Source organism: Numida meleagris, chromosome Z, assembly GCF_002078875.1.
Source record: "Numida meleagris isolate 19003 breed g44 Domestic line chromosome Z, NumMel1.0, whole genome shotgun sequence".
Taxonomy (NCBI): Eukaryota; Metazoa; Chordata; class Aves; order Galliformes; family Numididae; genus Numida; species Numida meleagris.
Genome location: NC_034438.1, coordinates 18,719,438 through 18,741,642, shown reverse-complemented (window position 1 = coordinate 18,741,642; position 22,205 = coordinate 18,719,438). Strand labels below are relative to the sequence as shown.

At 36.4% G+C, this 22,205-nt stretch overlaps 1 protein-coding gene and 1 long non-coding RNA gene across 4 annotated transcripts in view; one reads left to right on the top strand and one right to left on the bottom strand.

The window, feature by feature from the left end:
* Window positions 1–22,205, top strand: part of PDE4D (phosphodiesterase 4D) — a 606,949-nt gene that overhangs the window by 406,444 nt on the left and 178,300 nt on the right. The gene's annotated exons all lie outside the window — the stretch shown is intronic.
* On the bottom strand, window positions 1,200–17,295 carry LOC110389451. Its single transcript, XR_002433224.1, has 3 exons — window positions 17,254–17,295; window positions 5,350–5,435; window positions 1,200–3,173 (listed from the first exon to the last, which is right to left on the bottom strand). It is a non-coding gene; the product is annotated as an uncharacterized LOC110389451 (long non-coding RNA).

Sequence of the window (22,205 nt, the reverse complement as noted above, 5' to 3'; positions counted from 1 at the left end):
TCATCCATTCTGTGCCCTTAAATCATTCTTTTGGCAGAACAATGTGAAATTGTGTAATATTGCTACTGAAATCCACCCTATAGGACATTTCTGGTTTTATCATTAGGAAGGATACAACATAAATGGTAAGGTTTTTGGCCTACCTGTGTTGGAGATTGGATGCTGATCTGTATGGATCAAATGTGGCTGTTCCAATATCTTAATGAAATTTTGAAGGTGAGAATAGAAGGTTTAGACAGGTCTCTCTGCAGTATTTTATGATATGACGGGAAAAAGAATCAGTAGAAGCCTAAGTATAAAAGAGGGTCTTTAAGGGCAGCAGTATGAAGTCCCAGATTTCATTAGCATAGGTATTTATTGACAGAGATAAAGGAGCTAATTGAGCATATGTTAAGAACAGATATGTCTATGTAAGGCAAAATTAAGGACAGAGTAAGTAAGAGATAACATAACAAAGTCAAGCCACATATATGCCATTAGTTTGTCACACTTCTTTGGACGTGAAGAATTCTCCAGCATTTGTGTTTGATATGTGGATGTGGATTCTAGCTATGATGTAGATTCTAGCTGTGGATGTTCCTGTTCATTGCAGGGAGGTGGGACTAGATGACCTTTAAAGGTCCCTTCCAACTCTAAGGATTCTATGATTCTATGACTCTGTGTGCCATATTTTTCTGATTCCTGTATACTACAGAGATTGACTGATATGTCTATGCAAACAGAGCAGTAGTATATGTGAGTAAAAGCTTGTTCTTACACAAAACTTCATTATACAACCCTTATATTGGGGATTTTATTTGTTTATTTTGCCTGAGACAAATATATGCATGCCTCTCTAGCATACTTTCTCAGATCATTGTCAGGATACATTGAGCACTTAATAAAAATAAATGAGTAGATTTTGGGACTGTTCCTAAAATAACCTTTATATGCAGAACAGCAATAATTTTTTGTAGAAACTCACACTCTGGAAGACAGGAATGTCACTTACATTCTCACAAATCAGAGAAAAAAGAATTCAGATAACCCTTATACTCCTGGAGTTTCTTTGCTTATCTACCAAGAGGTAAATAGTTGACAATATACAGCAGTCAGACAAAGTGAGATTTCGAGGAGTTAGTTAAATAAATACATCTCTTTGCAAACAACAACATCAGCAAAATCTTTATTCAAATATAAATGTGAAAAAGAACTGTGGACATACCATATTTTCATCAGAAAAGTTTTCCTGACAAACAACTTTAACATCATCTGACATCATTTCAAGATGTTTATGGGAAGAAAAACACTTGTCATAAGCAAAAGGTCTGGTTAGTAGGTGATCTGACTGTATGTAGGTTAAGAATATGTTAAATCTACCAATATGTTAAGAACTACCAATATGACAAGTAAATTGGAAGATGAAATCTCTATACTTTATGGCCTAATTACCTGCACACGCATTATTAAAAAATTATGTAAAAATAAGTTTACTTTTTCTGGCTGCACATTTTACATAGATGTTACAGCTGAATACATGTTTAGTGTATAGTTTTTAAAGATTTGTAATCCAGTGAGGAAAAAAAGAGGTGTCAGGTAGATGGAAGGTTTCATTGATTGATTTGAGTGAGATTTCAAAATTAGAATAGTTCCATACTTAAAATCAACCCCCAAAAAGGTAAAATTAATAATTCCTAACTGGGTATTTGGAATTGTAGGAAGTTCTTTATAGCCAGGAGGATACCTCTGTCTTACACATGACCCTGTGGTGGGAGATCATTTCTCATACATTTCCCTATAAATTATCAGAGCCTTGAGAGGTGGAAGATTTCTGGGAGGGAGCCCAGATCTTCTAGCCCAGCACTGCTGAGGGCTGCAGTAAATGCACTGTCTGGGGCACAGGCATCAGCACCTCAGTGGAGAACGTACCCATGCAGCTGTGCTCCTGAAGTGCTGCTGTGAACATTTAGACTCTTTCCTCAGAGATGAATCTTCTCAGTAACACAGCTATGTGATCAAACACTCATCAATTAAGTCAATTTTTATATCTAGAACAAATATTTCCAGTTCTGTAGATGCATCCATTATCAAATGGAAAGCGCTTATTCAACCTCATTAACATGGAAAAATCTGTTCTGTCTATAGAAATACTCCTTTAAAGCTGTCTTTAGTTTCATTTAAACAGAGCATCAATGGAATTAAGAACAACCTAAAAGAAAACTGCTATAGTGGCAGTTTGTATTAGACACAAGGAAAGGGTAAAGGAGAGATGACCATCAGTCAGCCTTTTGCCTGGCTTTGGTGCCTGCCACAGGTACTAGACAAATAACTTCAGTGTTCAGCAAGGCGCTGGGGTGGCAGCCCATGCTGCAGCTGTGCTGTGGTTCCCTCTTTGGCAAGGAGGGCCTATTCCAGCAGTGCAAGATCAGTCACTTTGGTTTCTTCTTCATCTTTTTTTGATTAAGCTGAGAATTAGCTGAGTTCACTCCCAGATCAGTCTTTTCAAAAAAAACCCAAAACTTCTTTTTCATCCCTTCAGTAAAGCACATACAATGAAATGTAAACGACCACGTGGTCAGTTTTCAGCATCTGAGCTTTTTTTTGGCAACTAATGTAAGGACCCCAACCTTCCCGTTACTTTTAGCAATGTCAAGGAGGTACAGCCTCCTTTGCTGCCTTTCTGCTGCCTTCTGCTGGTACATCTTGGACATGTCTATACCACCTGATTCTTTTTTCATTTTCTAACATTCTACAGCCAGGGAGAGGTAAATTCTGTTGTCGTTACAGAGGCTAGGCAGAGTATTCTGCTTTTGGGAGCTTGCCTCTCCATTGTTTTCTCAAGGAGCCTCGTCTTTCCTTTTGTCTTGTTTCCCGTTGGGGTTCCACCTTTGCACCTTCCTTTGATGTAATTCCAGCAATTCAAGAGGATTAATATTAGCCGGATAGATTTAGGTGTGTATTATATATACAAACCTCCCACAGTTCTTCAAGTTCTCCAAGGTAGGACTTTTTCTGTATTGAATAAAATTACTTTTGTATTCCTCAAATTGTCAAGCTAGAGTTCAAAATACATTTTGTAATTCGATTTCATGTAATTTATAAGGTACTATTGAAGCATTACAATTCTGATTTTTGTAGTTGGATCCACTTAGACCATTGCACGGAGGCTGAAATTGTGGAGGATGAGAAGATGCCTGTTCATAAATAAAGGCAATCATGTAAATTATTTTGAGGAGTTGAACAGATAAAAACGAAAAGTGACTTTTATAATGTGGGCAAACAATTTAATAAATTTCTGTTTATAAAAGACTAAGTTTTTACTTTAAGTTATATGTATGATTTTTTTACTTTGCATTAGCAAAGTAAAAACGTGCTACTGTGCAGTAAGAAACATATCACACAACATCAAATTTCCCACTCACAGAAGCATATATGATCATCTCCTTATTCGGCTAAAATCCTGAAATAATTTGTATAGCAAATCCAATCAATCAGAGTTCAGACCATGCATCTGAAAAGTTGATTGACCTTTTCAAATGTAACAGTGGATTGATCTCTCTCCTCCCACAGGGATCTTTTGATATATGTAAAAGTAGCTCTCCTAACCCACTCTCATACTGCTTGAGAGTAAATTTGGTCTGCCACTTCTTTAGACATTAGCCTTAACTGATTGAGGTGTGCTTATGGTTTATCTTCATACACACATGAGAAAAAAGAGAAAAGATTAGTTCCTTAGGGTGGAGGAAAACAGTTCCTGAGAGACTTTCCGCTTTATCTGCTTAATCAGTAATTTGGTTGGAGTATGACTGGATGGAAATAAGCAGCCAATTTCCTGCATCCACAAGGGTGGCTGCAGCAGCTAAAAAGAGGAGCTTTTTCTTTCAATCCAAATACATTCTGTTTCCAGGTTTCCCAGGAAGGCATCTTTTTGGCTATTAGTCTTATGTTGTTTCTATTGGGATAAAATGAGTTTACCATCCAGCTGTGAGCACCTGACTCAGAAGAAAGTGGCTATATTCCAGAGTGCTTATATTCATGGATTGCCTTATTCTATTAACAAGCCAATTGATATTAAACAGCAAAGGAGACGGTATGAGAATTTATTATTCTTCAGCAAAGTGTTTGCATTGTCTACAACATGTTGTCTTTAAGCCTTCTGTGTTTGTGTGTGTGCGTGTGTGTAGAAGGAGGAGGAGAAGGGACATGTGGAAAAAAATATCTTGCTTTGTTTGTATTCAGTATTGTATTGTGAAAGAGAAGTGTAATTATGAAAAAAATTGGTACCAGGTAACTACAATAAATACCTGGCTTATATCAGAACAAATTCATCTTTGTTGTACACAAAGCTATGAATAATCTAACAGGATATTTTCCTCTTTGAACAGGACACTACTCTATGTATGTGCAGTAATAAATAGTTCAGTATTTTTTAGAGAAGAAATATTACTTACCTTTTTCAAGACAAGTAAACTAATCTTACTGTTGTCTGTAAATTTCAAGCAAAAATATACTACGAGTTTGATTAGTCACAAATTATTCTCAATCCTATTTGTCAGATATTTTGTATTACATGGAGTGTTTAATATATTGTAATCTGAAATACATTTGTCTCATATTTTAGCAAATTAGCTGAAGGCAACATCTTGCATATTTCTTCAACATGATAGAATTTCTTTCTGTGCCATGACATATGGAGGCTGATGCTAGCATCCACTAAATATGTCTTGATACATCTGTTGGTCTCCATCTCCAAGGCCACTGTCATTAAGAAGACCCTTTCTTATTAAATAGCTATTGCAGTTCAGAGTTTAACCTGCATGTTGCACTGTAGTATCTGAATTTTCAAAGAGATTTGTGCATTGTGCAACTGCATATTCTTCTTCTTTCTGTCATACATGTTCAAATTGAAATCAATTAAAAAAAAAACGTTTGGCTGAAATTAGTGTTAGGATTTGAAATTCTTCCCCATCTCAAAAAAAAATCATGGTCCTTTATGCATCATTTTGCTTTCTTTGGAAAACTCATGCATACAAAAGTGTGAGGTAGCACTCCATAGAACTGGAACTCCTTGCTGTCTGTTCAGAGAGCAGAAGAGGTGCTAAGTACAGGTTAATGTCAAAGACATAAAATGTTCATTTCATATTTTTTTCAGTTGTACTTGCTTAAGGTAGAACTAACAAAAATAGTAGGTAAAGAACTTATAACCAAAAAATTATTAGCTTCCTGGTGCCAAGTACAATTTAGGAGCTATTGGAAGAACAGATCTCATAATTTAAATACTTTAAAGTATTACAGTCAGTGGGAATATTCCTGTGGTGAAAAGTAAGGAAAAGAACTTCAGAGCCAGAACTGGAGATTTGCAGTACTTACGATGGTTCTGTCACTAGGAAAACTCCTGTGTCCTAATGTGCCAAGTTAGTCTTTTGAGTGTGGATTTTCAGTAAAGCTGATCTTGGCTAGCAGAAGAAAACACAAGAAATGTAGTTGAAAAGCATTTTCGGGACAGTGTTTCTTCTTGAGTAGAATTCATTTATTTTTTCTGCTTAAAATTGTATAATCATAGAATATCCCAAGTTGGAAGGGACCCAGAAGGATCACTGAGTCCAACTCCTGTCTGACCACCCAAAACCCAAACCCTATGTCTAAGAGTGTTGTCCAAATGTTTCTTGAACCTGGTAGCCATGACCACTGCCCAGAGGAACCTGTTCCATGACCCTCCTCTGACTCAGTTTCATCATTTCTGTGGTCACAGTCCTCCAACTCAGCGCTACAAGTGTCCCATGGCCAATCATTGGTGTTAAAGACAGAGGAAAAGAAGGCATTAAATGACTCAGCTATATTCAGCTTTATCCATGTCCCTATTTGTGAACCTCATCAAGTAACAGACCAACATTACCTCTGATCCACTGTTTGCTGTTAGCATCTTCATATATTAAACCTTTTTATGGTCCTTTACAGTACTGGCCAGCTCAAACTCTAATTGAGCTTTGGACCCACAAATTTTCTCCCTGCTATGGTGAACAGCATCTCTGTAGCTCTCTAATGTTGCCCGGCCTCATTTCCACTTTATTTTTCTGCAGAATACCAGAGGACTTTACTAACTAGCACCTTAAGCATCCTGAAATCTGTTCTTCTCCCATGTTACTGGCAGTTTTTCTTCTGATAGGTCCTTGCAAAGGTTGCACTAAATGCGATACTTAACATGCAAGATGTCTCTCAGCTGACTTGTGTAAAAGAAACACTTCAAAATTTTAATACTGAACACCATATAAGTAATCTGAAATGCAGACCTTTTAAAATTTGAGATCACTTGAAATTCTCATTCTGCATTAGGATTCAGTTCTGGAATAGGATGAAGTCACAAAACTAGTACCCGAAAAAAGAAGACTGTTTCTCATGTAGACATATATCTTAGTACAAGTAGGTTTTTTTTGGTCAAAACATCAAACTATTCATCATTTCAGTGTTATCCTTGTAAGTGTTTCAGTTGCAGTGATACAGTGGTGGAAGTTAAGTCTTGGACTAATACTCATATCTTGGTTATGTCTTGATATCCATTATAATAGAATATAACAGTTAGTGATGATGTTATAAAAGTTTGTTATGATGAACCATGCTGAAAAGCACATCTTGTTCTAAGAAGCAGTTGACTTGATTGGAACTAATCAGAGGGGGCAAAAAGTCATCTGTTCTAATTGAGATACTGCATACTTAAAAAACATTCCTCTTTTTCTTCTATTGGAAAAAAAAGAGATGTCAGAGTGAAATTATGTTTAATATGCAGGGGAAAACTAGGTTATTTTGCTTGGTTTGTTTGTTTTTAAATACAGTATGTAGTATGCTCTCCTCATCGGCCACCTGGTGGAGCTGGATTTGGCAATGTAATGAGCACATGGCTAGTCTGATTTTAACATAAAACTTGCTTATTAAAGGTCATCTTGAATGTTTCTTCACCTGTGGCACAAGCTGTTGTGTAACATGGAACTGGCCATCTTTTTATTTTCTTTCTGTTCTCTAGCTGATGTGAGCAACCTTAATTCACGAGCAGGTCCTCCATTAGAACATTTAGATACTCATGTTTTATTCTGTCTGAAATTCTCTCTCTAAAAACTTTTTTTTTTTTTTTTTTTGCTTCAAGTTCATTTCTAAGATATGTTTTTATGCAGCTATATTATTTTGGAAATGACAGCTTCCAAAATGTTTGAACTAAATTCTGCTTCAGTATGTGATGTTTTCAATTCTGTGTACATGCTGTAGTGGCATAGTGAAAAAGATCCTAAACTGACTGATAAAACAGTTTCTCATAGGAAGATTCCCATTCTCTTTCCAACCTTGTTCTCCATAGTCATGATCAGGGGTTAGCTGGTTGTTTTTTATCTCCTGACCTTTCAGTACAGAGAAGACGCCTAACCATGTCATAGTTACAGCACTGGCTTCCATAAGTAACACGAGCCTTATTCACACTACCTTGCAATTTCTGTCCCTTTTCTCCTTTCCTTAATGTGTCATTTTTTTCTGGGCAAAGTGCCTGAAAGAGTTTGCACACACTCTTCAGTATCTATGAAACACGCATTCTTTCTTACTGTAAATATCAGGTGAGCCCAACAGTCCCAGTCATGCCCCTTACCTCTCTGCAGTGTAAGCTACTATTATGGAAGCTAATAAAATACTCTATTTCCTTCTTCTTTGTGAGCAGTGCTGGTATAGATTTGGAACAATAATTTTTTAAGTACATACATTGTGTAGACGATTTCCAACAGAAGAAAACATTTTTCTGATTCTTTTATAACATTAAGCCATTCATTTTTCTTCATTCCAGCTTTTCTTTTCATGGGCATAAATATATTACATATCTTCTATTTATCAATAGACAATGTTCCATGTATCAGTAAAAAAATCCTTACATTAATTCCTTTCAATATAAAAACCCTGGGTGATTGTGCTGCTGGATGGAGCTCACTGAGATTCAAATGACTGTTTTCTGCTTTGTAACCTATTCCTTTTGGTACATTTTAATTGAGGCTTAAGGTAACTGTGAAGAAAGAACACTTAGAGCACAGTCTGTTTTCCTAGCTGGCCTGCTTTCACCACAAACCTCACTTTTTAGTCAGCTCTAATTCCTTCAGATACATTTTGAAGTGAAAATCTTATTTTAAGTTTTTTAACATGCTGGCATAAAAAAAAAAGCATGAAAATATTACAGACATACCTCCAAAATAAAACAAAACTAAAAATACTTTAGTTTCAGTCTCCATGGTTGATATTTCAGAGCCTAGACAGTATTTTGTCGTCACAAAATAAAACAGATAACTCATGTTCTCAGTGCCCTCTGCCATCTACTTTGTTCCTAACACTGAAATAAATGTTAGATTTATCACACAATCAATTTATATGCAACTAGTAGACAATTAAATGGAAAAGAACTCTGACAGCCAATGTAGATTAAAACAAATTATGTTCAACCAGTGTGATTCTGTTCTTTAGCAAGATAACTGGACTAGTATTAGGAGAAAAGCTGAGAATTTTATGTAACTGATTATAGGAAAGCTTATGGTATTGGCCTATATCATGCAAACTAGAGAAATGTGGGTTTGATTAAATTAGTACAAACCGAGAATCCAGTTTGTTTAGATTTGTTTCCTGTACATTTCAAACTTTTAATATAAAATAGGATTACCTAAGTGAGCTTGTGTGATTATCTTGATTTATGTGTTGAAGTTGGAAGTAATAACAAAAAGTGTGGCTGACAGTAATATGAAGAGGACTCTAAAGGCTTAGCAGAGTAGTTGAGATTTAATGCAGGCAAGCACAAAGTTCTTAGAAACACTGAATAGGCCATGGAATATAAACAGGTCAGCAGCTGTGCTAACAGCTTTTAGAAGAGAACTTGATGGTTGAGGAACCTGAACATCTCTCGATCTCTGGGTTCCATCAAGATGCATCCCAGAGTCCTGAGCAATTAGCTGATGTAGTCACCAAACCACTCTCAATGATATCTGAAAAGCACTGGCAGTCAGATAAGGTCCCTGGTGACTGGAAAAAAGGCAATGTCACACCCATTTTTAGGAAGGGTAGAAACGACAGTCCAGGGAACTACCAACCTATCAGTTTCACCACAGTGCTGGGAAAGATTGTGGAACAGATCCTCCTGGAAGCTATACTAAGGTACATGAAAGAGGAAGGTGATATGGGACAATCAGTAGGACTTGACAGACTTTCTATGATAGCATAACTGCATCAGTGGATGAGTGAAGAGCCACTCATGTTATCTTTTTGGACTTCAGTAAGACCTTTGACACAGACCCCATTCGAGGTCAGGCTGGACGGGACTCTGACCAACCTGATCTAATTGTAGGTATCCCTGTTCATTGGAGGGGAGTTGGACTAGATAATCTTTCAAGGTCCCTTCCAACTCAAATGATTCCTTGATTCTAAGAGACAATGTATGAAAATATACGAACTTGCTAATACTCCAAACGGCAATGTAATAAATAGCTAATATTCAGTCATAGAATGTCATCGACCCATCTCCCCCATCATTTTCAAAGAATGTATGAAGTAGAACTTAGCCGGTAAAGACCTCCCTGTCCAGTGGGCTATATGTAATGTATTTGAGGGTGAAGAGAATGTACAACCTATAACAGCAGTCTACTAGAGTGAACTGCTGACTGAGCTCTGCTTGTTGTGATAATACAAATGGACCACAAGAATGCATGACGGTAAGTTGAAATATCAGATTGATGGGAAACACTTGGCATATTGAATGACAGCGGTTGTCACTCCATATGAAGCTCTCTGTTTTATTTACTATCCTATGTGAGAACTATTGTGCAAGTACTGTGTATTCTGGGTGTGTTACAGAATGATTATTTTGAAACTAAAAGCAAAAATATAAAGAAACAAAATGCATTCTGTTGTTTTGTGTGTTTGGCAAAGCCAGAGACTGACTTTTCCAACAGCTGGCTCTTGCTTTTCTATTTTTGTTAAAGTTACAGTTTGACTGTTTGAGCTGCATCGATAGATGTCTAGTCAAAAATTTTTGATTTTCTTCTTAACATGTCTCTTGGCAGTAAAAAAGCAAAATATGTTATTTAAATGAGTGTTAACAATATAAGTAGATGGTTTAATGTGATGGGCATTTTTCAGAACATCCTAGGCTTATGGCCATTTTAGATGGTATATACATGTATGTGTGTGTGTCTACATATAACTATAACTTATTATATTTATTTATTTTAGTTTGAAGTTGCAACTACTAACATTCCTGTTGGCCTGTGAGTCCTTTAAGGGAGCAGTGCAGAGGCTTTGAGTTTCATAAATCTAACTCCAAACTTTTCAAAAAAACTGCAAAGTAATTTAATTTATACCTCTTTCTGCTAGTTAATCTGACTACAATGTTTCAGAATTTTGCCCAGTATATAATACATCTACATTTTTAGGCTAGAGATTTGGCCAAAGCTAATGCCGGTGCTTACAAAACTGGTTAAGACTGGAATATTAGACTTCATATCGTTCCTTTATCTGCTATGCTATTACACAAAAAGCCAGCTAGGATTTTCTGTGTGATACAGTACACAGTTGTATAGCTGTAGCTTCTTTGACAAGTAAAGGTGCATGTATGATATGCTCCTGCTTTATTCTTTTCTGCTTTCAGTAATATTTGCCTGTTTTGTAACTCATCTGACATATCCATCACAATGTTGTTTTCAGGTCAGGCATTTATGATTTTAATGAAGCTGCTGATATTAAGTAAAAATGTTAGGAAAGTCTTAACTGAGATCTTTAATTTAAGAGAATCCTGATAAATTATAGGATGTGTGGTTTGCATAAACATATAACACAATTTTTTTATTTTCCTTAGTCTCTCATTACCTTTCAATAAAAGCCAAATCGAATAGCTACTAGAAAACCTTCTTGGATCTCAACTAATAAATGTCTTCCAAAAAGTAAATTGTGAGAGCCAATCACTATGTTGGCAAATAGATAAGCATTACAGCTGCATCATTATTACTTTTTTTTTATTTAGTAATGAAAAAGTACATTTAAGTAGCTTTATGACTGACGCAAATCAACAAAACCCAGGGAATTTGAAGCAGATGCTTACGTTCTGGAGCATGTTCATGATTTCGTAAGGGTCAGTATTACCCATTAACCTTGCAGGAGTTGCATACATGCAAAGTGGAAGATTGATAGAGTCTAACTTCAATATTTACTGTTTCAGTTCCATATTTTCAGGGAATGACACTGATGTACTTCTCCTGCCATAAAACCACTTTCAGGCACTTGCTCATTCTATCATCATGTTTTTCTCTCTTCACAGAGAATTATATATCGTTGCTTTCTCCAATTTTTTTTTTTTCGTGATATAATCATTTGAAGAAAGAGAATTCTGTGTGCTTTGCTGATTCACTAAATATTTGCAATTCAAATCTTGTCCAGGGTTTAGAACCACATGTAGTGCATAATAAATATTATCCTCAGTATTACAGAAGCTTCTCAGATGCATGTTTCATTTGCATCTGCTGAAGTGCTACAGTGAGTAAGCAAAATAATGTTCTCTAAATTGAATATAGGATTTTGATTTGTCATTTCAATATTTTTAATAAAATAATAAACCTCTCTGATACTTGTTAACAGTGCTTTTTCAAATGTTCCTGATATTAGAACGGATCATTAATATATCTACATGGGCTGGTAAAGCCGTCACCTTACTCTATGCTTCTGTAATATGGCCAAAAAGATCATTTGGACTATGTTCAGTCAAACTGAGAAAGTTCAAAAACCCAAGGATTTTTGTGTTTTATTTCTTGCTATATAGAAAGGCACTTCATAAAAGGCTGTATGTTACTGAGAAAAAAAAAGGAGCAATGAAGACATAAATATCAACCTTACTAAAACCAGATATCCTTTTTGCTATCAATATAGATTGATTTGCCCACTGGGAAAAAAGAAAAAATAATATAAAAGCACGTCTGTGATTTGAATCTGTTTGTTTCACAGCAGATAACCTGGAGCCCAAGTTCACTGCTAAGACCCCAAGATAATACAATGACTCAAATAATAATTGGCAATAATACCAAATGCAATTGCTGAACTTTGAGAAAATGTATTATCTTACAGATGAGAAAGTAAATGTATAGGAGATGACATGCTAGGCAAAGATGCTCCTATGAGCATCTTTGAAGAAATGCTATTTGTCAAAGGGAAACTAGGTGTGAATTGCTCTAAAGTGCATTTTGAAATTTGTATGGAAATAAGATTCCATTTCACAAAATAAAATTATTAAAATTCTGGTTCACATAATAGCATCACACAACGGAGATGTAATCAAATACAAGGAAATACCAGGACTATCACTAAAAGTGTTAACCTCAAGTTGCCAGCTGTAGAGGAACCTTTTCTGCTGATTTATCATACCAACCAGAACATGGTGCCTCAGTGAGAAAGAACAAATTTTAGGATAATTAGTCTGAGGTGAGTCCATTGCAAGTCTCTAGTGCCATATTAGTCTCTTACATCAAGCTGTGGTATTTCAGAGCTAGAACAGCCAGTGTTCCTAGGCCAATTCCTCTCTGCTCACCAGCAGAAATTATAATAAAATTCCTCACTTGCAAGGGCTGATTTAGAGCCAGGTATACTGAAAATCTGAAAATGGATGACAAACTTGCTAACAATATTATTATTTGGAGGATGGGAAATGGAATCCTCCAACCATACTATAACAAGTTGTATAAAAAAGAGGTGTGTATATAAGAGAACTAACAGTATGTGTTGGGATTTTGAACTGTGTGACAAGAGATGTGTAGAACATTTTTTTTGAAAAAAAAATCTCCACCTTCTTTACAGTCCTAAAAGTGAACTACGAAAAACAAATACCAGCAAACAAAAAACAAAGTGCCACCACAAAATGAGTGTGCCAAGAGGTGGATAACTTAGTAAGCACTCATTTTGGTATCAGAGACAGTAGTAAACCAAGGGATTTTATAAAAGCTCATCATATGAGTCTCTCAGAAGCTATATCTTGCCTCTTCTGGTGGCTACTAAAAGAGCTCTAAGTCCAAATACAGATGAGGGAAAACATCAGATTTTGAAAGAGTAGATTCTTGATTATGCTGCCAACAGCAATATCAGATGTTACATTGTGAAAATCATATGAGCAATATTCTTGTATGAAACGATTGTCTTTCCTTTGGATATGTGTAGCAACTGCTGTGAAAGGAGTCTATTTTCAGGCTGAAACTATGTTGTGAGTGGTTTGGAAATCCCAAAATTATCTCTGAACATCCAAGTCTCGTTTTTAAGATTTAAAAAAATAATAATTAATTATTAATACTTAAAAAAAAATGTGACACATATACAATAAACATTGCTATAAATGTGCATCTGAAGTTTAGATTGTTGCCAATGCATATGTAAATTTTTAAGGAATGAAACAGCTTTTTACCTGTGGATATCTGGTTTAATAGAAACCAATACCATGCTCCCATCACGAACAAGCCAATCTGCCTACAGAGCTACATTAGGAAGACTGCAGCCATCAGATCACTGGAAGCAGTGATTTTCCTCAGAATGTGTGAGTTACTGAAATACTTTCTGAATTTAAAGAGAGATTTAGAGAAGCCAGCCAAGATCCACTGGAGGGCTACCACGTCAGAGTGAGGAGAGGTGGAAGGAGCTGGTCTTGTTTACTTAAAGAGAAGAAAAACTCTTCAGAGTGGAAGAAAAACAGAAATGGGGCAGTGGTCGCAAATTGTGACTTTGGGGAAGATGGGTGCCTTTTTTTTTTTTTTTTTTTTTTTTAACTGGGAGGGTAACTAACGCAATGCTTATGCTTGAGTGTGTTGCATGGAGAGTCTGAGATGTCCGCCCCTGGGTGATTATCAGACTCAGTGGGACAAAGTCACATCTGAGATACTCTATGATAGTGATAGCCCATTTCCCAGCAGGAATTTGGATGAGGTGACCTCCAGAAACTTTTTCCAACCAGTATTTCTGTGATTCTATGGTTCATGCTGCAATACCTGGTATAGCAGTGGTTATTCTTCTGCACAACAAAAAACTGTTTTATGAGGGACTATTATTAGCCTCTTTTTTGTACAGGAGTACACGTAAGGTCAAGGTTTCGCTTTTAATTTAAGTACTTACTTGAGGGTCTAAAGAATGTGTTATAAAGTTCTTCATGTGTTTGGAAAAAATAAACTTTCATTTCATCTCAGTTTATAATCTTAGCATTTCAGCAGTATAAGTCCAGATACCCAGAATATGAGGAAAACATAGTTGCTATCTATGACTTTCTTCAGAATGGAACTTAACTAATCATAAAATTTGTTTATTTATTTATTTATTTTGTGTAAATTCCTTTCTTATTTATTACATGTCTTACGATTTTGGCCAAAGGAATGGCTGTGAGACATTACTCTCTTTTCCTTTGTCTGTACTTCCTCTTTTCTCTGTGGATAAGCTCCACCTTAGTCCATAAAGTGTATATATTCCTGTTATTGTAGCACAATGCACATGTACAACAAGGAATGAAAGTTTTATAGCCAACATTTAGTCTGAAGTTTCCTGAACTGTATGTATTTTAAAGATTACTAATTGTATGCCATTTCTAATTTTCAGTGTATTTATTTTATGCAGGAAAATATATAGTTCTTTTTGGATCTTAGCTGCTTGAAATAACGCTAGGTGAATATATTTTTGAAAGAATTGTAAATTACTTAGAAATATGTAGGTTACACCGAAAGTAATGCCTCCTATTTATTTCCATGGAAACTACAACAGATATGAAGAGAGCAGTAACACTGTTTGACACTGTGAGTTCCCAGCTACAAAACATTATTTTTCAATACAGTCACCCGTTAGCTATGCACTTTTGCCAACAATGAACAAGAGCCTCCATGCAGTGCTTGTACAAATTTACACCAGCAGAGGTGACCCAATGTCACTGTCACCACTGCTGAAACGCACCACCCATCGCTTCACTGTGCTCACTTCCACAAACATTATGATCTCAATAAACACAGATGTTGATGAACGACAATGGTTGCCATTGTAGGAATTCAGTTACACACTTCTGTTTCACACACGCTTCCATGTCAGAAGCCATTTTGTCAGAGTGCCCCTCTGCTGCCATCTGTCACATGACAAGAAAATGTAATGAAATATTGTTGGGAAGGTTCAACCTCTAATGACATACCATAAACATCTGCCTCTGGTGTTGTGGGTTAACATGACAAAATAGGGGGCATTACTTTTGGAGCAGCCCTCATATTTAACGGATGTATGTTAATTATAGAAACAGTTAGGAATGATTTCATAAAATAGATAGTGAAAAAAAAAGGCCTCTGTACTTTCCCCCATAACTGATAAGAGCTTTTTAAGGATAAGGAAGAATTTATCTAATTCAATTCTCATGGAAGTTTTTGAACACAAACTTGTTGAAACAATTCTGTCCTGTGAAATACTGTAGTCGCAGGATAAGGGATTCTTAATCTCACCTGGCAAAGCTGTTCTACTCTGGAAAATATTTCTGCTTCTAGTTTTTCTATTGAAATGCCTGAATATTGTTTACTTACATGTTATTCATATGAAATTCCTCTTACTCTAGATACTGTTTTCCTGCTTAGAAGCTGGAAGAGTATTAGCTGCCTTTAGAATCATAGAATTAGCTAGGTTGGAAAAGACCTACAAGATCATGCAGTCCAACCATCCACCTACCCCCAATAACCCCACTAGACCATGTCTCTCAACACTATATCTAAGTGTTTCTTGAACACCTCCAGGGACGGTGACTCCACCACCTCCCTGGGCAGCCCATTCCAGCGCCTGACCACTCTTTCAGAAAAGTAGTACTTCCTAATGTTCAGCCTATATCTCCCCTGGCGCAACTTGAGGCCGTAAGGCCTCTCCTTTAGGAGAGAAATGAGACAACTGGGCCTTTTCTTCAACAGTGCCTACAGAAATCGCTTTTAGAGAAATTATGTGTGAACTAAGACTTTATTTGCAAGATAAAGGGAAAAGGTTTAGCATTAATTTCTTGAGGAATCTTCAAATAATTTTTTTCATGTTCTGACTTCTTTTCACTATGAATAGAGTATGCCAGTAACAACTGGACTGGTTTAGTTGTGCTTTTTCTCTCCATGAATTTTTCTTGTAAATGGTGTGACAAGGCCAAAGATCACTGATCCTATGAGTCTTTGGATATCCTCCTGCATAAACACCCTCTGTGAAGTTTCACTGTGAGTTAAAGGGGTCTGCATCTTTCCTGTCACTCCAGAGGGAGACAGGAACCTTACAGCAGTATGAAAATTTGGAAATGATTTTCTAACACAGATCAATACTGATATCTCATTGTCTTCAGTCTCTCTCTCACGTGATAGTTTTGCAAGAATATGGCAATGAAATAACATGAAGTAGCCAATACAGTTATTTAGTCTGCCAGAATTTATGTATTATTCCACTGATAGTAAGTGAAAAGTGGTCTATTATAAAGCAAATTACATAATACTAAATCTCTAAAATAAACATGCAAAACACAGTGAATTATAAGGGCAGAAATTAAACATCAAACAGAGGCTGTAATGTGACTTTACCCCCATTTAGCCAGTTGCCTAATATTGCAGGCGCTTCTGAGATTCTGTATTTCCCTTGACTTTTAAGTGTTTAACTGGGTTTAATCTTGGAAAACAATATGATTATTTTTTCTTATCCTAATTTGATTGTTTTTAATTGTATGTTTTGCAGTATGGGTCTTCATGAGCATTTAAATTTTCCAATGTAAAGTAATAATCAGTTTAGACAATTCTGTTAAAAAATAACATTTATTATTGGCTCTCAGTAGAAAACTTTTGCCCTTAAGAACTGTAAAGCAATAGTTAGAATAGTGGGCTTAAAAAATCATTTGTAGCTACCAGACTGTGGCAGGTGAATGCCATACAAAAGTGCAGATATGCTTTCAACTTGAAAATTACGGAACACTGTTATAGCTTTCCAAACAGCTATTCTTGAAAAGAGTTTCATGAAATTACAGAATGACTTTGTGTTCAAACAGACCTTAAAGGCCATTTAGTTCAAAGCCCCTTGCCATGGGCATGGTTGCCACCCACTAGATCAGGCTGTCCCAGGCCCCATTCAACCTGGCCTTGAATGCCTCCAGGGATAGGGCATCCACTGCTTCTCTGGGCAGCCTTTGCCAGGGCCTCACCACACTCTGAGTAAAGAATTTCCTCCTAACATCTAATCTGAATCTCCCTTCTTTTAGTTTTAAACCATTACCTCTTGTCCTTTCACTACAGTCCGTAACAGAGTCCCTCCTCTTCTCTCTTGTAGGCCCCTTTAAGGAGTGGAAGGCCACAATAAGGTCTCCCCAGAGCACTCTCTTCTCCAGGCTGAGCAGGCCTGGCCTCTCGTCAGAGGAGGGATGCTGCAGCTCTCTGATAACCTTCGTGGCCCTCCAACAACTCTGCATCTTTCTTGTGCTGGGGGCTCCAGGCCTGGACGCAGTACTCCAGACAGGGTCTCATGAGGGCAGAGCAGAGGAGGACAATTACCTCCCTCTCCCTGCATCTTTCGATGCAGCCCAGGATACAAGTTGGCTTTCTGGGCTGCAGGTGCACAGGTTGCCAGAACAAGTTCAATTTTTAATCTACCTATACCCTCAAGCCTTTCATCATAAGGGCTTTCTATCCATTTGTTGCCTGTACTGTCTTCATGCTTGGAATTGCCCTGAGCAGGTGCAGGACCTTGTTCTTGACCTTGTTGAACTTCAGTCACAAATTAACTTTAAAATAAGGTGATACATTTTGCATACATTGTCTATCTGTCTATCTATGCTGCATTATCTACTTCAAAACTCATACTAGCCCTCAAGTTAATAAGAGCTTTCCCAGACAGAATATGCTGCTTTTAGGAGCATTATTCTGTGACAATACTGCCTATTAGGAGTATTTAATTTCCCCTTTGACTCTAAAGATTGTTGTAAAGCATTAATCTTGGTATCAGCGTCTATGCCTTGTAATCAATATCTATGCAAAAATTTTGATATCAGATTTCATGCGATTTTTTTTTACAGTAGTGTCTCTAGTTGCCAGTTAACTCAGTCATGATAAATTGTGGTGAACCCTGCAGCATTTATGTGTTCTTTTAACAGCTGGGCGTCAGGGAGACAAGATCATCCAAGACACTTCTAAATACTGACACCAGTCAAAATTTGATATGCTGGAGATTTCTCCCGGAATATGTCCGAATTTTGAAAAGTCAGTTCTATGAATGATAGAAAACTTGTATTTTATGAAAATTGCACTTAGTTCATTTATGTGCTTTAGAGCAGATACATTTCAGCAGATTCTTAAAGCATCTTCATCAGAAAAGTTTATGGTTTAAAATATGTAAAATATCTAGGCTTCTAATGAGGAGACAAGTTGCCGAAAAACTAGAAGAGTACAACCACCTGAACTCGGTAAAGCATTTTACTACAAAGAGAATTAAATTATTAAGTAATATAAAATAATCTCTGCAGAGTCAAAATCTGATCAGAAAGGGTAAAAATATCTTGAAGCTTTCTTAAAAGCATAAGAAACATGAAATCAATGCACTTTGCAGCTGCATTTCCTGATTTCAACCCTGATTGACTGATGATTCAGCTTCATCTGTTACAGTCAACTCCTGATTTACAGAAATATCACTGCAGTAATTTCCAAAATATCTTTATTCATTCAACTAAATATTGTCTTTTTCTAAAATTGTGAAGCTGATAAAAATGACTTAGTGTTCTGGCAACTAATGCTGCAAATTAGCATAGTAATCAATATTTTATTCAAATATAACCTTGCAGTACAATAGAGAATCACAACTGCTACATAATTTAAGGATATCAAAGAACAGAATCGATGAGTTACGCCTTTCAGATAGAACAGAAAGAAATTCTCTTATGAAACCCACATTGAAGATCACTGTTGGGAACTTTCAGATCTCTATTTTACTTTTACTTATGTTTTAAAAATGCCAGTAGTTTTGTTCCAAAATCTTATTTTTAATAGGACAACTTTCTGTACAACGCTCAAGATTTCCTTTACTAGTAAGTGCATCTGTGAAAGCCTGTCACATGTTCAGAAGGTAATACAGCAAAAAAAAAAAAAAAAAAAAGGGCTTGATCTTTATGGAGCTTCTTCAAAGTGAAGGAAAATTTTTGATGTAAATCCAGAGGGAGAACTCAGATTTTTTGTACAGATTTTCATCAGGACTGTATTTTTATCAGGGAAGAATAATTTTTGGCTAAAAACATTGTAAGTGTAAAACACATTGACTCTTCCTGACCGAAATGTGCTAATGGTAGTGAAACAGTTTTTTCCATTAACTGAAAAGGACAAAAAAGAAAGATGGAGAATATCTTGCTCTTGTTCCTATTTATGGTAATCAAAAGGACCAAGTTGAAAACTTGTTGGAAATACAAAAATCAGCAGGGTGGTATATTCCTTCATTTCTATGAGGGTTTGGAAGGGAGGGAAGTTTTCACTGACTCCCTTTCAGATCCTCTTTCTGAAACTGTTTTTTAATCACAATTCAGTTCATCAGTTTCAGCTCATTTTTTCAGTGTTAGACTAGTCACAGTTTCAGCAGCCATTTCTAGTCAACATCTCTTTTCTGGAATAACTTAGGTGTGAGCAAGTCCTTTTTTCTCTTCCTTTTTACTTACTTTCTTTTTCTTCTTTCTTTTCTTTTTGCTTTCTTTTCTTTTTTTTCCCTTTTCTTTTCACTTACCATACAGACACCTGGTGATGGCTAGCTGAATAAATTGTTTCAAAGGGAGAAAAGAGGAATATGTTATTGTTACCAAATCTGCATGAATGTTCTGTGTGCTTTTATTGCACAATAAATGTACTTTCAACTAGTTTAACCTTTTAGCCTTCTGTTGTGCCTGCCTGCAGGTTCAAAGGAAGAAGAAGCATGCCATAGTGTTCAATCACTTCAGGTTTGTGAGGCATTTTTGGTATGAAAAAGGCTGTAAACATTCTTGCTGTCAGAGAAGAGAACTTATTTCCTGAAAAATCTGAGTGCTTCATTGGCTTTCCTATACAAATGCAAAGTTTTTCTTAAAGTTTTTTGTACTTTGAAAATTTTAGAGTCAGTTCTAAATAGTCTAAACATTCTTGGTAACAGTGTAGGCTTGGAGACACACAGATGCTTTTCTCAAATATATGGTATTTCTGGTTATAATTTCCAAAGAAAGATTCATTTGCTATGAAAGGAATTTAAAAAAGGAAGTTTAGAATATGAAAAATTATATTAAATGTTCCTTAAAACCAGAAAAAAAACGGTCAGGTCTGTCTGTCAGATTGCATTTTTTTCTGCATAGCACTCACTAGTACTGCAAAATTTCATACCATTCCGCAAGTGCAAACCAATGCTCTGTGAAACGCATCAGCTACTTAACCAGGTAAGTCATTTGAGACAAACTAGGCTACTCCATTCATACACAGATTAAATGTGGTAAAGATACTTCAGTGGGATATACATTCTAAATTTCCATCTGTATAACTTCGTAACTATATATGTATGCACTCACAGTTAGGCCAGTTATCTACAGATTGTATGTCAATGAACATATTATTTCAATGGTGGTATTTATGATGGTTATTTATAAGGTTAGCAAACTTACTTGGATTATACCACTCTAATCAATAAATGCTGTATAACTAGACTTTAGCAAATATTTTGGAACAAGATGCAATGAAAAGAAAAATAACAATCCAGAAACAAACAAACCAAACCAAAGCAAATCCCAATTATCCTTAGCTTTAAAGTCTCTCAGTCACAATTTGCTGATGTTCAGTAGCAAATTCTGGGAAACTATTATCACATGCCAGGTCTTCTTTTAAGATCTTCTCAAGTTTTCTGCTATAGACTGTTGACAGAGATGAGACGCAGACTAAATGAATGTTTTTCTGGTCTAAGACAGGTGCACTAGCACGTATTTTTTATTTGAAATTCTTTCTTCATTAGATTACTTTTAGGCTGATACTGTTGGTAAAAGATTAAGAACCTATAGTTTGTTGTGCCTGGTGTAATTATTATTTAGATGATTTACTCACAGAGGAGCAAAAAGAGGTAGACAGAGAAAACAAGTAAAAGAATCCTAGCTCAGACAGACAACCTGTGGCAGTAAGGATTTTTCCCTAGGATAGTACTGATCTGTTTTTCACAGTAGATAGCAACAATAAGTATTTCTTCTTACATAATTTCTATTATATTTTATCTAATATTAAATTGGAAGACTAAGTTTCCATTTCAAAACTTTTACTAGGTCACCAATATTCATTAAAAGTATATACAAAATAAAATAGTAAACTTAGAGTCTGATACTCAGCAAAACAGTATAAATATTTGCTTCTATATGTGTGAGTTCATCCTGTTTGTGTCATCCTAAAATAGCTCTTAGAATTATATTATATATATATACATCATATATTATAGGATATCTTGAGTTTGAAGGGACCCACAAAGACCATCAATTCCAACTCCTGGCTCTACACAGTACCTACCAAAAATCAAACCGTATTCTTGAGAGCAATATCCAAACAATCCTTGAACTCCAGCAGCTCAGGGCCGTGACCACTGTCCTAGGCAGCCTGTTGCAGGCCGGCCACCCTCTGGTGCAGACCCTGTTCCTAACCCTCGCCTGCCCCTCCCCTGACACAGCTCCACGCCATTCCTTCGGGCTCTGTCACTGCCCCCAGAGAGCAGAGCTCACCGCTGCCCCTCCGCTCCCTGTGAGGAGCTGCAGCCGCCAGGAGGCTCTCCAGTCTCTCATGCCCCATTGTGTACAGACATCCAGGTAGCAAGATTGGCACTTGCTCTTTTTAAATTTCATGCAGTCAGTGATTGTCCAGCCCTCTGATTTGTCAAGATCTCTCCACAAGGTCTCTCTGCCCTCAAGGGATTCCAAAGGTTCTCCTTTTTTAGTGTTATCTGCAAACTTACTATGCATTTGAGTCTTGCATCTAGTTAATTTATAAAAACTTTGAAGAGAACTGGCCCTAAAGTGGAGGCCTGTGGAACACCACTAGTGACTGGCAGCCAGCCTGATGTAAGTCCATTTACCATCACCCTTTGAGCCCAACCCATCAGTTAATTGTTCACCCACTGCATTATGTTTTTGTCTAGCTGTGTGTTGGACATTTTGTCCAGAAGGATACTATGAGAAACAGTATTAAAAACTTCACTGAAAT